Raw genomic sequence first — 16687 nt, 5'->3', positions numbered from 1 at the left:
TGGGTCTCCGCCTGGTGGGAAGCAGGAGTGGGCAGTTAAATGCTACAGCCTCCTTGTCCCCTGCCTGCAGGTCATCTGTACTGCAGACCTGAAGAGGCCTGGCAGGAAGATGAGGGTGCTCCTAGGCCTGCTCCAGGGCTTCCCAGAGTCTGGCCTGAAGGGAAGGCTGACTCTCCGGGAGCAGAAGTGGGAGAAAAGAGATCACACCCAGCCAGCTTGAATCACAGGAATTCTTCCCAGGCCATTGGGAACCCTGGATGGTCCCAAGGGAGGAGAAGGGCAGGTTCAGAGAGAGAGGACTCTTCCTATCCTGGAAGCACCCCTGCCTGTCTCTTCCCAGCCCACAACGAAGTTTCTTTTCAAAGCTTTCCATGTCTCTGGTCAGTTCTTCTGGGAGGACATGGGTGAGGAAAGTAAGACTTAGCCATTAGCAAAGACAATTCACTGTCCAGGTGTGGAGGGGACCCTAGTATGGATGGGAAGAGCTGAGCAAGAAGCCCCCCAAGGCCTTGGAAAATGTCCCTCTGACCTGGGCTAGAGTCTTTTGGGTAACAGGATGAAGGCTGCCAACTGGCCCAAGTCCTATACGTAGGTAGCCTTGAGGCAATCATGGGTGTGCTGCACCTGGGAGAGGGGCTCTGAGGTTCCAGATTGGGCGGCAGCTCCCCAGTTCCTCTAAACTGATGGCTGCTCCACCAATGTCTTATTTAATCCTCACAATCACTGCATATGACATAAACCCATTTCACAGACTGACTAAGAAACGGAGGCTCAGAGAGGGAAGGAAAAGCCACACAGCTGGGAAGCAGCAGAGCTGGGCTGCAGATCTCATCTCTGTGACCAGAACGGGATGCAGGGGGTGGTAAATCCCCTGAAAGCTTCTGACAAGTTTTTGCATGTATGTGCCAAACCACAGCATTCATTTTCACAAGGCCCTTGGACCCCAGATCATAATCAGCACGTTCATGTGCCCGTGCTCTTCTAACGGGCTTGTCCCTGTCCTAAATCATGGGCCAATCCTCAGACATCCGTATGCCCCTGGGGGCACTATCTTAATTCCTGTTTAACCAAGGGGGAGAGTGAGGCCCAGAAAGCTGACCAGGCGGCCCTTGGCTGCAAGGGCTGTGGGCGTGGGCGCAGCCCGCAGGCCAGCACAGGCGCACGGGGCCGATGCTGGGCACTTAAGCGCTGCCCACGCTGCCTTCCTAGGGGCCTTGGCACCCAGCCAGCCTCGCGCTGCCCCACGACCCCAGGCAGCCCGGCGCGGTGGGCGCTGCGGAGGGGGTGCGGCCCAGGCCGGCAGGCGGCGCTGCTTGGGAGCGCCCGGCTCCCCCCACGGACCGCACTCGCCGGACAGCAGGCTCCGGCCCCAGAGCCGCGGGAGGAGCTCGGACCCGGGCAGGAGGGAGAGGACTGATGGGCGCGCGGCACAAAGAGCTTTTTATTTAAATTTGTTTAGAGTTTCACGAATTTGCATGAAAAATGTGTGAGAAAAGCCAGCTCCGCTGACCTCATCCGCACCTGCCATTAACGTTCAATTAGCGGCTGAATAGCGGCGGCCGACGCGACGTGCAGAGAATCCGACCGGCCCAGCGCCGCGACGGCTGCGGGCCTGGCCAGGGTAGGGCTGTGGGGCGGGAGGCGCAGGGCCCCGGCCGACTCCTCCAGCCGGAGACCCGAGGCCTCGTTCGCACCCCGACCCTCCGAGGAGGGGGCGGGGACCCCAGAACCCTTGCATCCGGGGGCACCTGGGGACGCCGGGCTCCCTCCTGGCGCCGAGGGGGGCGTGCTCGCCCGCGCCCCGGCACGGGAGGTGCGCGCAGGAGCCCCGTCCTGGCTCAGAGGGGTTCCCTCGCCACCTTCCGGACAAAGTGTCAAGTACAAGTTCAAGTTCAGGGCCAGGCCCGGGGGCGGGAGGGGGGGGGGCTCCAGGCCTTCCCCAGCTGCCTTTGTTCTTTGAGATAATCGCTCCCAAGTCCCTCCGGGCGGGGCCCGGCAGACGCCCCCGCCCCGCCTCACCGCGCCCCGCAGGAGCCGCCTCCTCCCGCCGGCGCGGCGCCTGTCCCCGGGTCTCGGCGCCCCCGCTCGGGGCCACCGAAGGGTCTGGGGGCTCAGGGCGGGGGGAGGCGATCCGAGTCCGTGGGAGCCGCCCCAGCCCCGCAGTCCCAGCAGCAAACCGAGCTTGGTCGGACGGACGCTCGCGCGGAGGTAAGAACGTTGGCGGGGTTCGCCTGTACCCCTGGTGCCCCGCCCCCCGCTCGGAACTCGGCGACCGCGCGCAGCCGGGCGGAGGGCAGTGTGCTGCAAAGAGGCAGGGAGGCCGTCGGTCCCGCCGGGCCTCCGGGGGGCGCGCTGCCGCTCCAGGGCTCTGGGGGCCCAGGCCTGGGGAGGGGGACACAGGGCAAGGCCGCCCAGTCACGCCTGGGCGAGGCCGTGGCCCTCTCCGTCCAGCGCCCCCGCCTCTCCTGGTCAGCCTCATGATCTTCGCTTCCGCACTGCTGGTTCTGGCTCTGACTCGTGACTCTCAGATTCTGGCTGGAGGCACCCCCAGTTAGAATCCCGCCCCCCAGGTTCTGAGGCTGCTCTCGAGTGTGTGTGTGTGTGTGTGGTGTGTGTGCGTAGCTGTGCTCTAAGGAGAATCAGCTGTGGACATTCCCTCCCTGCCCCACCGCCCATCTCCAGCTTGGGCCAAATGGTGATAGTGGGTGGAGTGGACTGTGATTCAGCGGCAGTGCAGGGGTCATGGTGGACCCTTGTCTCTGCCTGTAGGCCCTCTTTCTGTTCCTGCGCGTGTGGGGACAGGTGGTAACTTGTACCTCACCCAACCAGCAAGCTGCCAGGCTGAAAGGGCACCGAGGGCTTCTTCTGAGGGGCCCAAACGTTGTCCCCCATCCCTGCCTTCTTCCACTTGCAGGTGCTCACTTCGCGGTCGTTCATGTGCTCATGTTCTACACACACAGTTCTAACATCCATGATATTTGGCTTCTAAATTCACAGCAAGTTAGAAGCAGCAAGCTAAAAGGGAGGAGATGGCCCTTTTTTTCCTGAAGCCATGCTCTCCCTTCTGTGTTCCTTTCCCTCTTCATCTCTGTGTAGTCCCCAGATTTCTCACTTCTGGTATTTCACTCATGCTAAAGTGTCTACCTGCAAGAGCACGATCTCCTCCTCCAGGAGGTCTGCTCAGAGTTCTCTTACATTTCTTTCCCCTCTTATGATCTGCAACTTCACTGCTAAGCGCTTAGTAGGCACTCAATAAAGGCAATAGTTTCTAGATGAATTAACAAAGAATCAAATACACAAATAAAATTAAAAAGCACTGAGAATTGAGGGGTTTTTGTTTTTAAACCTTGGCTCAAATTGCAATAACACCCTCCCAGGAGCTTTCCCCTCTGTTCAAAAGCAAGAACCAGGAGGAAATGGCTGGTCCAATGTTTTTAAGCCAAAAATTGCTTTAAAATTTTAAAAAGAAGAAATGCCAGAAAAGCCCTCCCCCCACCCACCCCAGCCTCTGTAAGACTCCACTGTCCACTCTGAGGGCCTGGGTGGGCTGAGGTTTCATGCACTGCATCAAACCTTAGGCCTCCTAAAACGTCTCAGCAGGGCCACCAGGAAGTTGACTAAAAATGGAGACTGTGACCTACCTAGTGCATGTCTTTATGCTTGATTCATCACTGACATTCCGATGTCAGAGGAGCCTGGAAAGATGTTTACATCTTTTTAAAAAGGGAAACAAACATTTTTTCTGCAAAATTGTCTGCAGAAGCTGCTCTCAACCCTTCTTCTTCCTCTTGGGAACTGCTGTCCTGAGCTCTAATCTGGTTCTCCCTGGTTATTGTGACATCTTGGAAAAACCACTATTCTTTGTCCCAATAGCCACGGTTCTCAGCTCACAGATGGGTAGACTGAGGAAATTTAAGGCAGCAGTTTGCAAAGGGTGATGGAAATACTACTCTGTAGTAGGCTGAGGGAATAATAATTTACTGTTTATATATTAACTCAGTCTTCCCAGCTAAAATAGGTGGGTTCTGTTATTAGCCCCCTTTTAAAGAAGAGGAAACTGAGGTGTGAAGGGGTTGAGTAAATTGCCTTTAGAGGCAAAGCTAGAATGAGGTCCAGGTGGGCTCTGAAATTGGGCAGGCTAATTTAGACTCTGTGCTTGACTATACTACCAACATTCTAGCTTTGTTCCTAAGCTAGTTGCTGCAGTGCCTCCCAAATCACATTTCAGGTGGTTCTCTCACTTTCTGTATCACTCAGAGACAGGAAGGAGACGGGGTGGTGAACAGCCCAGCCTTTGGAGTTTTGTGTTCAAACCCTGGCTCTCTCCCCTGTAAACCATATGACTATTGCCAAATCTTCATTTCCTCATCTGCAAAATGGGCTTGCAAACCTATCTCGTGGGCTTGTTGTGAGGATAAAATAAGATGTGCTTGGCCCAGTGCCGGAGACATTGTAAATGTATCCGTGAGTGAAAGCTATTATTATTTTTAACAACAATTACCTTTAATGACAATGTTACTGTCACTTTGCATTTCAAAAAACAACGCCCCTCCTCCTTCAGAAAAGAAAAAACCGACACCAGTTGGTCTCCACATGCTTGAACCAAGCTGCCAAGGAGGTGCCTGGGCTGTGGAAAGACAGCAGCTCCTTAGGCAGATGACTTAAACCCCCCAGAGGTCACAGAGATCCGCAGTGTCTTCACAGGTGATGAATTAAATACAGACCCTTGAAATCTTTTTTGTCCAAGAGCCCAACCACTTAGAGGTGTGTGTGTGCGTGCATCTGTGTGTGTGTGCGTGCATCTGTGTGTGTGTGTGTCTGCGTGTAGAGCAAGTGAGCCAGCTAGAGTGAAAATGTCAGGAGGCAGCCGAGCCCTACCTGCCTCTGAGAGGGATCTGTCATGGGGGCGGGGGTCAGCTGGTCTTCCTCACCCTCTCACTGCTTAAAGCCAAGGGCATGTGTTTGCACATGGCTATCTCAGCCTGTGGGTGGAACTGAGGATAGAGAGAGGGAGAGAGGGACTCAACTCCCTTCCATGGCAGAAAATCAGTGAAGGACTGAGGCAGAGATTCCTCAGCGAAGTGTCCATCAAGCAGGTAATACACAGGCAGGTCTGCCCTCCTCTGTCCCATCCCTGGGGCGCTGGGAACCAGGGAAGGCTGAGATCCCGGCACGGGTGCAGGGACAGAAATGGTGACAGTCGGGTTGGTGGAAGAGACTGCGAAGGGGTGGGGTTGCATCCCGGGGGCTGGGCAACTCCTACTTAAGAGCTCACTTAGGCATACTTCCAAGTGCTTCCCCTGTATTAGCTCAGTTGATCCTCACCAGGGCCCCGTGAGATAGGTACTGTTATCAATCTTGCTCAGAGATGAGGAAATTGTGACACAGAGAGACAGTAAAGTGGCCCAAGGCCACATAGCTAGTAAATGGCAGATTTGAACCCAGGCAGCCTGGCTCCAGGGTCTGTGCACCTGAGTCTACGAACTGCTCATCAAAGGGCCACGTTTCAGGAAGAAATGTACACTTTCCTTGGCGTGAAAACAAGTGTCCCCCAGTGTCCTCGCAGCTCTGCAGGAGTTTCCTCGCACTGCCCTCCCTCACACTTCTTGGGGTCCCAAGCTAGATGTTGGGAGGGATTTCAGAAGGTCATCAGAACCTCTGATGCAGTGGACCCCAGAACTGTAGTCTCTTGGTAGAGCTCTGGCCCCCTGGGGCTGCATTGCAAAGCTTTTGGGTGAAAACTGCCCTTCCTGGTGACTCCTCGAGGCCCCGAGTCCGTGCAACCTTAGATCTTTCATCACAAACCCAGAGAGAGGATCAAATAGAACCAGGTTGGGACGGGCTTCCTCTGGGTGTTCTGGTGCAGGCCCAGTCCTGCCCCGAGTGTTCCCGTGCAGGCTCCATCCCGAGCGCTGCCTCTGTGTGCCCCACTAAGGGGCTCACTGCAGAGGAGGAAGCTCGGGCGGGGTGGCCGGCACCCACCGACCCCACCGGGTGAGGGCTCTGCCTTCTAGCCTGAAGCCTTCCGGTCAGAACTGACATTCAGTAGAGCCCACCCTACGTCAGTCACTGGCCTGGTGATGAGAAAAATAATATCAAGTCGATGAGATATTCCCAGCTTTTTCAGGAGGTAGAGACTATCACCAACCAAGTGAAATACAAGACATTTGTGATATAATAGCTGGAGTAATAAGAGCCCTTTGGACATTCCTGCCCAACTGACTCCAAAAACAGATAAGGCTCTTCATGGGTTAAAGGGGTGTACCGCTGGTGCGTCTGAGGTCTGAACAGGGCATTTGGGGGCAGCTTCACCCAGGACCCCTGCTCAGCAGACCTCAGGGCCTAACTCACTGGGCTGAGAGAGGCCAGAGGTCAGTGGGGCTTTGCCAGAGTGAGATGCACAAGTCAGAAGCTGGGGATGCCCAAGCACTGGTCCAGATGTCTTTCTTAGAAAAACAGAAACTTTCAGCTGGGGAAGCCGACCTGAGGATCCTAGGGCCAAATATTGCACCCAGGCTTATCTGCTTCCCCAGAATCGTATTCATTACATTTTTATGATTTATTCTCAATCTGTAATGCGAAGGAAATCATTCCTGGACGTTAGTATTGACTGCCCTTCTCCTAATCCCACGAGCGTCTTTTCGGTTTGCCTTTAAGGTCTGTGGAATGGAAAATATAAAAACTGCTTTGCTCTGCGTCATCTCCAGCCGCCCGCCCCCCACCTATTCCAATTTATCTTTCACTTCCTGCCTAAATTTGGGCCCCCTTGTCACGGCCGGCAGCCATCTTGCGGTGGGGACCAGGGGGGCCGCGCTGTGCATGCCAAGCCCACGACGATGCTGGCTTCCAGAGCCAGAAGTCCGGATTCCCTGCCTTTCCGGTGTGGGGATTGGCGCGGTCCTGCTCCGCGGTAACTTTTACCCAAGGCCGTGGTGCAGGGAAGCCATTAGCTTGGTGGCGGCCACGCGGCGGCGCACGGGAGGGGGGCGTACCCGGCGTCGCAGGCAGTCCCCGCAACACCACGGTGTGTCCTTGGAGCTGGGGACGCAGACTATTATTACTCGAGAGAACGCTTCACCCTCCAACCCTAACTCAGGTCCTGGCAGAAGACAAGGAGGGAAGCCTTGCTTCTCCTGTGATCCCTTTGAACTAATCGTGGCGTCGGCGCGTCTGGCCCCGGGTCCCGTCCGGGGCGGCGGCGTCCGGGCCGCGGGCACCCGGCTGGCCTCCGCCTGCGTCTCTGTCGGGCCTCTGGGTTACTACTTTCAGTTTTCGCTCACATTTTAGATGTCAGATTTCCCCGGGAACCGGGATTATTGCATCTGCAATTTATTCTAACCCAAAAGTTAAGATTCCAGAAAAATCTATAAGGAACGTTAATCTCTATAAATCTTCTGGTCAATCTGATCGAGCGGGAGAGCCATCGGGTTCTTAAGGGTGGAGAATGAGGGTGGGGGGACCTGCTTTGTGGGGCGTCACCTCTGGTCCCTGCCTGCTTTTTTATGGTCATTCTGAAAGAATTCCTCACCCACTCCCAAGAAGAATCCAGCCAGTTTGAAACAGATTTATTGTCTCTGATTCTGCGTGCTGAAATTACTCAAAAAATTATCTTGGTCTGTTTTTCGAAAAGATTTTTTAAAAAAAGATAAAAGGCCACCCGGACAGGCCCCAGGAGTCGGACCGAGAGTGCCCGCTTGCACTAGCGCCTCGGGCGTCCGGGTGTTACGTGCACGAAGCACCCACGAAGCTGCCGGGCTGGGGGTTGCCCGGCCGAGCCGCGGGGGTATCTCTGGGCAGCTCCACTGGCATCTGCGCAGAGGACGCTGCCCTCTGTCCCCTAGGGCCGGCCGGGGCGCCAGCTGCGCTCTCCGTGCGCGTCCCGCGGAGGCCGCCGATCGTGGGCAAGAAAAAGGGGTTCCTAGGGATTCCGGAGCCGCTCTGAGGGCGAGATCGGGTTTGTCCCACGACCTTGGCGCCGGGAAGCCGTGGAAAGAGACAGACCCCAATTTTCTCCCCTTGGAGTTGAAACAAAACCTGAAAGCCCGAGGTTACCCGCACTGCCAGAGGTGGCGCCTCGGCGGCGGGACGGCCAGAACCGCTTGCCCGCGCGGTTCCCAGGCCCGGGCTCTGTTTCTTCCCAGTTGTCGAGTTAGTTACTTCGCAAAAGCAGCATTTACGTAACCGCGGAGCCTGGTCTCACGCTGCGTCCCCGCGTCCGCCAGACCCACAGTTGCCAGGCTGAGCTCCGGGCGGAGGGACGAAGGGAAGTTCTTGGTAATTAGAGGGGAGGTTTCCCCGGGACGCCCCTCGGTGAAGTGGCCTTGCCTTCGGCCGAGGAACAAAGGGCTAAGGTGCCTGCGCGCTGCGCGCCCCTCGGGGCCCGGCGCGGCCCGCCTTCACGCCCCTCCCCGCGCCGCTGTGGCCGCGGGCTTTGTGCGCTCGGGCCGCGCGCAGCGCTGCACCTGCCCGGCTTTAAGTACCTTGGCGAGGCAGCGCGGGCGGCTGTTCTAATCGCCATCTCCAAAGTACCTGCTCATGAATAAACACCAGCCCCATTTATCAGGTACTTAGCGCTCATTGTGAAGGGGAAATTGGCGCTTTTCTGAAAATGTCTCTCCTCAACCCATCTGCACAGTCGTGACTGAAGAATCCTCCCTCCCCCGGATAGTCTCCCCACCCCTTGCAACACGAGGCTCCTCCAGGGTAAAATAAACTCGCTTTTTTTCCCGGTAAATGCGTGATTGAGCCGCGACAATAGACGGAGAGGGGGAGGCCGCTGGGTCAATAGCCCACGTCTCTCCCATTGACAGGCAAAGTCAGCATGAGGAATGCACGGCCTTCAAAAAGCCTCGTCCTGTGCTCCGGCTGCAGGGCCCTGTGGATACACTTGCACAGAGCCCCATGGGTGCCCCCAAACACTGGCAAAATATTGGAAACGGTGGCCCACAGTGCCCGTGGGGCCTGTCAACCTTGTCTGGGTGGGCCCCAGCCACACCCTCCTTCCCTGCGCTGGGCTCCCCTGTGTGTCCCTCCAGTAGGTGCTCCAAACTGGTCTGTTTTAAGGCATAGACGTACAGGACAGAGCATATGAGAATCCGGACAACTCAATTTGCAGCCCCCCTGGCCAGCGCAAGGCCAGAGGCTCTTCGTCCCGGCTGGGCCGAATGGTAGTTTTCGGCCGATGCAGCTAAGTTTTCTGTGTGCGCGGAGGGAGAGAAGGGTGGGTGGCCGGTCTGGCCCACACAACTGTGGCAATTCCATGGAGAGTGTAGAAGCAGATTAAACAGGCATACATTTGTAGATGCCCACAGAGGTGAGCCGGAGGTTATAAGTGCGTTTGCATCCGGAGGGCTAACATATCCATTCCTTCCTTCCAACGTATGCACCCTCGCGCGTTCCCGGGGCTCTGTTCCCTGGGTGGAATTCTCCCGGAAACACAATCGATTTCCTGGACCTGCTTACAGCCATGGGCTGCTCGAAAATGAAAGTGTGTGCTAAGTGTGGAGATTTCGCCAATCGAACACTTTAAAGTGGCTTTGTCTATATTCGCTCTCCCGATTTCATTCTGTGTTTTACAAATGGAAGCCCGGAGCCAGGCCCGAAAGCCCGGCTCTGCCGCCCAGCCCTTGCATGGCTCCTGGCGGTGGTCACGCGGGGTTCGGCAATCGGGATATTTAGAAAAATCGTTGCATATTGGAGTTTCTCCTAGTCAGTTTCCTTTGCTCTTAACGCAGGCAGCTTCTGAAAATCCAGCCTCCAGCCTGGGCAGGCCTTGGGGTGTTGGCGGGTGTGCCTGGCTCGGGGTCCGGGAAGGCCTGCAGCGGGGACTAGGTTCTCTTCGCGAGGCCGGCGGGTGCGCTGGGTCTGAGCTGGGGAACCGACACCAAAGCGGAGCGGGCCGCAGGAACCCTGGGCTGCGGTTCTCCGCCGAAAAGCTGGTGGCCCCAAGTCCCCAGCCCCTCCCGGTCTCCATCACCGTGCCGGCGCCAGCCCCGCGGAGATCCTTCCCGAACCCTGGCAGTGCCATCGTGCCAAAGAAAACTCGACTCCGCTGGAGTTGGCCCAAGCACAGCGTTCATTTTGGGAATAATCTAGAAAAAAAAAGTTCCCGTTCCCGTTTCTCTTTATGTGTGAAGGGAGGTAAGTGTGATGCGCCAGACCATTTGCAGTGGGGCAGACACAGGGACGGTGAGGATGGCCTTGGGAGATACGCGTTAAACTAGGAATGGCTCGAAATTCCCATCAATGTTTAACTAGAAATGTCTCCGGCCTTTCCGAAGCCACACAGCAGCCCCCCGCGGCTCCTGTGCTGGGAAATCTCAGGCGTTTCTGCATCCTGGGCGGCCTCCAGCCCAGGCAGGCTCATTTTGTGCCCACGGAGTCCGCAGGGCCCTTTCCTGCGCGTCCGTGGGAAGGTTGGATGGAGGGGCTTCTCTTCCCGAACAGGGCAGCCAACAGACCCCTTCCGGGCCCGGGGCACTTCCTCCCCACCTCAGGGTCTAGAGGCTGAGCATTGCCTCATGAAGCATTATTTTATATGGAGAAGATTCTGGAATTCGAATTCGTTGCTCTTGTATGTTTGTGGTGAATACCTATGCGGCTGGTGTGTGTGCTTCCGCAGGAATTTATGGATTTTAGCTCGGCTGACTGTAACTGAGGTCTTGAGGGATGGAGGAGAGGATGGGGCCTGGCCATCCTCCCCAAACACTGGGCCTGGCCACCGAGGTGCGGCTGGAGCGTCGGGGGATCGATAAGGGCTTCAGCCACTCTTGTCTGCGCTCCCATTTTTACTCATCAGTTACGCCCTTGGTTCAATTTCTGTGTCCCTCGGGGCTGCAACCCGACCTCCCTCCAAAACCGGAGAGGAGCAGAATCAAACTGGAGGAGGGCACCACAGCTCCAATGTGGTTCCTTACCCACCAGGCACAGCCAGGCCTGAGGCCTGGGCAGCCGTTTGGGAAACTCTGGGGTGCCAGGTGAGGCCTGACTTGTGTGGCACTGAAGGGCAGAACCCTGCCACCCTGTCCACACTCAGTGGCTTGTCCTCCACCTGCCCCCACCCCGCCACAGTCTCCTACCCGCCTCACTTCATTGTGGTTCTTCTGGACAAGTGGCCCCACAGGAGTTTCTTGCTCCCTATGACAGGAGTGTGTGGGGCTGCCTGGCCTGGAGCTGGGAAGCCTGGAGAGGGCTTGTGGGGTTTGATCTAGATAGCCCCCTAAACGAGAGTTCTGGTGAGGCCATCCAGTGCAGGACAGGAAAAGGAGCCACGCGATTGTCTGAAGCTGAAGGTGAGGGAAACTGTTATTTGACCTCATCACTAGGCTTCATCTTTCCCATCTCACCTATGGAGCACAGGTGGCCCCTGGATGTTTCACACAGGTGCCCGTGGAGGGTGTGGGGTGGCATCTGCCATTTCTGCACCATTCCACTTTATGAAACCCCTCAATTCATTAAAGAATCCTGGCCTACATGACAGGGCCTCCATCCTAAAGCCCCCCGGCATTTGGCCCACCAGCCCCCTGCTCTGCCTCCATGATGTTCAACTACTACTTAGCACACCTGGGTCCCCAAGCTGGGAGGGTCTCATTTGCACCCTCTTCCCCTGCTGCAGCCAGGGGTCCCACTGTTATTTTTAGCAGCTCACCGTGACCCCACCCTCCAGGGATCAGTGGGAGAAAGCAGCCTCAGCTGACCCCCAGCACCGCCCAGGGAGGTATTCTAGGGACTCCAGGTTTTATGCCTCTCTGCCTGGGGAGGGTGGAGGGGAGGGAGATCCTGCCCTTTCTGGGACTTCGCCCTCATGCTCTTTGGCTGCCGGGGCCCTCCCTTTCCTGTGGCTCAGAGGAAAATGCTGAGGCTGATTGGCACAGGTTGGCCAGCAGCTGGCGGGGGGGGGGGGGCCTGGGTGTGCCCACCCTGGTGCCCTCCATGCACCCAGGCCCCTGGCTCTCTGCAGGGTGCTGGAAGGAGAGGGGTGTTCCTAGGGACCATGAGAGGAACAGGGCCCTGCAGTTGCCTCCCTGCCTCCCCCTACCCAGTTTACTCTCGCAGTGTCCGTTCCAGTCTAGCCAGGAACAGCTCCCTGACTCCTACAGCTGAGCTGAGTATGCTGGGGGTGTACTGCGCTGACGCTGCAGGATCAGGTCGGAGGGTCACACGCATTCGCCCTGTCTCCTCTGGGCTCACCTGTTCTAGATGTGCTGGCAGAGGGAGCCCCGGGTGGGGGAGGACTGTGGTTAGATGCCTCTCCTGGGTTCCAGGGACCACATTATCTTGCCCTGTGATTCAGAGCCACACCTGACTCCCCACATCTCAGAATGTGGGGGACAGAACCGCATAGACATGTGTGGCTGAAGGAGCACGGGCTGGGTGGGGGCGCCACCTGCAGCGGGACCTGTGGGGATGCAGGCCACAGAGACTGGACCTACCATCTGGTTTGTAGCCCTGCAAACACTTGAGAAAAGCATCGTATGTGCCCTGTGGAGGGTGTGTGTGTGTTTACACTCCCAGGCATATGCAGGTGAGGATGGGGCAGGAGCAGTAGCCCCTGACACTCGTTCTCTCCTAATTTCCTGGCTGGAAGGGGTTTTCTAGAACATTAGTTCAAGCACCTCGTTTTACAGTAGGAAACTGAGGCCTGGGTAGGGGAAGGACCAAGGTCTTGCAGCAGATAGAGACAAGGCTAACCATGGTGGCTCTGGGAAAGGGCTGTCCCTTGTCTTCTGGGCCTGTTTTATCTGTTGTAAAATGTTGACATTGTACTAGGTCTGTGGTTCTGGAGCACATTCTGAAGGGATAATTACATGGGTGTCCACATTTGGGAGGCAGCATGTGGCTGAGAAGGACTGTGTGGGGAGTGTGGGGAGGCCTGTGTGTATTCCTCCATGAAGGGGTACATGTGTCGGCAAAGTGTGTGGTGTATTTGTGTCCACAAAAGGTATGTGTTTATGCAGGGGTGTGTGTGGAGCAGTGAGGGGTACCTGCATCTGTGAATGGCCTGTGTTTGTGTAAAGGGGTAGCTGAATAATGCACCCTCAGAAGGGGTGAGCATGTGTGCATCCTCATGCACATGCACCTGGCACACCCACCTCACATATACACACTGGAACCTACTGCCAGCCCCTGCCCCTGCCCCACAGGGAAAAGGAGTGATGGGGTGAGAAGGCTGAAGGGCACAGGCTCCAGGGTGTGGCCCTGTCTCAACGCCCAGCAGGCTCTGGGCCGCAATTAGGCAACACTTCTCCTGGGCTTGGCGGGAGGAGGAGGATTATGGCAAATTCATTTCTATTTTCCAGCCCACTAAGCCTGCAGTGTGTCCTTGGTGTTAGCATGAGAATGGGCCAGGGCTCTGTGAACCCCTCCCGACCTACTGACCCCCACACCCGCACGTGAATAGCGGGACTCACAGCTTCCCCAGCCTCTCCAAACAGCTCCTGCAAAGCCACGACTCCTAATCAGGGTAATTTAATATATTTTAAGCCCCCGGCGGCTTTATTTTCCCTCCTTTTTGAGTTTGTTTTAGGCATTCACAGCTCGCACCTCATCATTAGACAGCCAGATTTGACGGATGGAGGAGCTGCTATGAGACCACAGCCCTTTGTGTCCCCCACATAAGCTGGGCTTCCCTGTAATTAGAATGGTATTCCCAGCCATTGAGGCTTTTCATGAGGCGGAACAAAAACTCCCCGAGATGAATATCCCCCAACTCTCAGCCCCCTGGCCAGGAAAGGGGCTGAGAGTTAAAGGGACTCCTGGGGAAGGTGGTCTGGGAGCAAGGACAGCCAAGGTGCTGCAGGGCGAGGAGTTTTAGAGGCCATAGGGAATGGACACCAGCCACAGGCTCCACAAGGCTGCCCATAAGCAACACTCACCTATACATGTCCCCCACATGCTTAGCCAGCCTCAGGACCACCTGGCCCCAGCCTCTGTGGTCAGAGCACCCATCTATGTCCATGGGGCTCTGGTGATAGTGAACCAAGCGGGATGTGCACATAAAATGCCCACATGCACAGTCATCCAGTCCCTGACTCAGATGTGGCTTCACATCTAAACACACAAACATGGTCACTCACATGTAGGCTTGGGATTACATTGTACACACACATATACACACAAGCATACATACAAGCATGCTCAGCCTCAAGATCACAGTGTCACAGAACCAGGTTGGGAAATGCTTGTGAATATATACACATACCCCACACACTGACACCTAGACATAGAACCAGGCCACAGTTTGTCTTTGCAGTTGTGTATACACACACACACACACACACACACACACACACACACACACACGCCACCCGAACTGGGGGTTGCTTGTGAGCACACACACTTCTATATACTCATACATGCATACATCCCTAGGGTCATCTGAACTCCATTTCTTCTGTGGCTATAGGACATTCACCAGCTTAGGCACACGGTGGGGATGCCCTCCCCTTCCCCCCTTCCTCCAGGATACAAGCTTATTTCTGGTCACATTCTTGGGTCCATGCCTAGCCTGTGTTGAAAGATGGAGATTGACATGCACACACATGAATGGACACATTCACACCCCAGCTCACCCTGACACATGAAAACTCAGGAAAATACCATGGAACTGAAATGGCATGACAGCATTGTGGCCTTTCCAGGACAGCCTCTTTTAGACACTCAGGACCAGATATGCAGGAGGGCTTGAAGGGGAAGCCTCCACCCAACTATACACTCTGCTATGATCTCAGCCCCTAGATGGGCTGAATTCTCCTCTGGGGCTCACATGGGTCATTCCATGCCCTTTGGGATAAGAAATCTCCCTTTTCCAGATTTTCCTTTTGGACTAGCCTCTAAAGATGGAAGGCAGGTACTGGGCTCTCTGGAATAATCTATAGCTTTTCCCAGGTCTCAGGACAGGCTCAGAGGGTAATAGTAGGACTGTAAGGCTACAGGGAGAAGAACCCAATCACCCAACTGATCCACAGGAGAAGCCTGTGGGAAAGTAGTGAGTGCCCCGTTTTTGGGAGCATTCAAATAGGGGCAGGGTGATCACCTATCAGGGTGCTAAAGGGGAATTTAAGTCAGGTGCTCTTCTGTGTCAGAGCCTGTGCTCAGAGCTTGGAGAACAGCATTTAGGAACAGAAACCCTGTCTTCACACTGGTGGACGGTGGCTGTAATGGGGTATGTTGTGGGGACTTGATAATGGGGGCAAGTCTAGTAATCATAATGTTGCTCATGTAATTGTACATTAATGATACCACAAAAAAAAGAAACCCTGTCTTAAGAGGCATATAGAGTCTCAAAAGGGGCAACCAGACACCCCTACTACCCTGGGGCAGGGCACAGGGATGGGGCAGGCAGAGTGGAAAGTGGTGTAATGACCTCAGTTTCCACATCAGATTATTCCTATCAGGGACTAAGGTGGCCCATTTAACATCCTGCGCCCAAGGTACCTTGAAAGTCCTCGTGTTGACTGAATGATGGATCGGCTGGCCTCCAAGGCCTCTCTCCACTCTAAGATTCTCCAATTCCTGGTCTGGCTCCATGGCTGTCTCGCTGTGGCACTCCTTCCAAAGTGGGCAACCCCTCCCTAACTCACTCCCCACATGTGCCTGTCTCATGGTACCTATCACTCTGCTCCAAAGACGTGCCCAGGCCCAGCTGAGGGCAGTGCTGAGGCCCACCCCAGGCCCCAGAACAAACGAGAGGCTCGGAATCGGTATGATGAGTCCACTTGGTTGGTGGTGGGATTGGTCAGACTGCAGTAGGTCAGCTTCCTTCACAGTTCTGGCTTCTCAGGAGTGAAGAACAGGCCACTAAATCTTATGGGGCCTCATGCTTCTCTCTTTTGGAAGGAAGTACAGTTTTGAAGGGACAGGGGATGGGATAGGAATCTAACTGCTACTCATTTGCCTGCTGTTACTTATTTCTTTTTACCTTCCCTCTCCTTCAAATGTGGGGAAACCACCTTGTTCTGGCAACGGCTGGTGCTACAAGCAAACACATACCCAGGAAATGACCTGGAAAACCCTAACATCTCTCTCTAGATGAAACATTCATCTGTTTCTTTTTTCTAGGAGAAATTTCCCAGGGAAATTAGAGAAAGGGATGCTTTGAAGCCCCTTCCAATGCCTTTTTTTAACCACAGTGCTCCGTGATGTGATGTAGTGGAGGCTCTGCGCTCTGGGGACAAGCCAGGCTCAAAGATACTTAACAACTGTGTGTGACCTTGAGCTCCTCTCTTAGGGCCTGAGTGTCTTTAACCATAAAGTGGGGATAGCAAAAGTGCCACCCTGCTATAGTTGTGAGAGTTAAGTAAGCCATGCACACAGAAAAGCCCCACAATGCCTTGCATGCAGTAAGTGCTTAGTGTTAGCTGTGGGGGTTGAAGCACTCAGTAAATATTTGTTGGGTAAATGAATGCATTTTTTCATTTTGCTTGCGTTTATGATAAAGCTACCGGGAAATAAGATTTTCTTGGAACACTCTCGCGTGTAACTTTTGCGGGAGAGGGGGATGGGGCGGGGATAGCCAGAGACTGATTGGAGGGTCAACTAAAAAAAATAAGCTTTCCAGCTTTCCAGCAGGTGCTGGCTCTGCTCATTACCGCGTGCGCCAGCAGGGGGAGCCCGAGGCGCCGCAGAGCGACCGGCTAGGGCAAGCGAAGCTGGAGGCAGTTACCCACCACAGAGCACCTACTGTGTG

At 55.4% G+C, this 16687-nt stretch overlaps 1 long non-coding RNA gene across 4 annotated transcripts in view; it reads left to right on the top strand.

Annotated features, from left to right (window-relative positions):
• Nucleotides 1-1972: 1972 nt before the first annotated feature.
• LOC108388314 (uncharacterized) overlaps nucleotides 1973-16687 on the top strand; it is a 32544-nt gene continuing 17829 nt past the window's right edge. For 3 of the 4 annotated variants that reach the window (XR_012127159.1, XR_012127158.1, XR_012127157.1), the window contains exon 1: nucleotides 1973-2208. This is a non-coding gene — a long non-coding RNA (uncharacterized lncRNA). The remainder of the gene's footprint in view (nucleotides 2209-16687) is intronic. The other variant, XR_005056503.2, reaches the window with a different exon arrangement.

This window comes from Manis javanica, chromosome 18, assembly GCF_040802235.1.
Source record: "Manis javanica isolate MJ-LG chromosome 18, MJ_LKY, whole genome shotgun sequence".
In the NCBI taxonomy this organism is placed as follows: domain Eukaryota; kingdom Metazoa; phylum Chordata; class Mammalia; order Pholidota; family Manidae; genus Manis; species Manis javanica.
The sequence above is the reverse complement of the archived record's forward strand: the minus strand, read 5'-3'. Positions and strand labels throughout refer to the sequence as shown.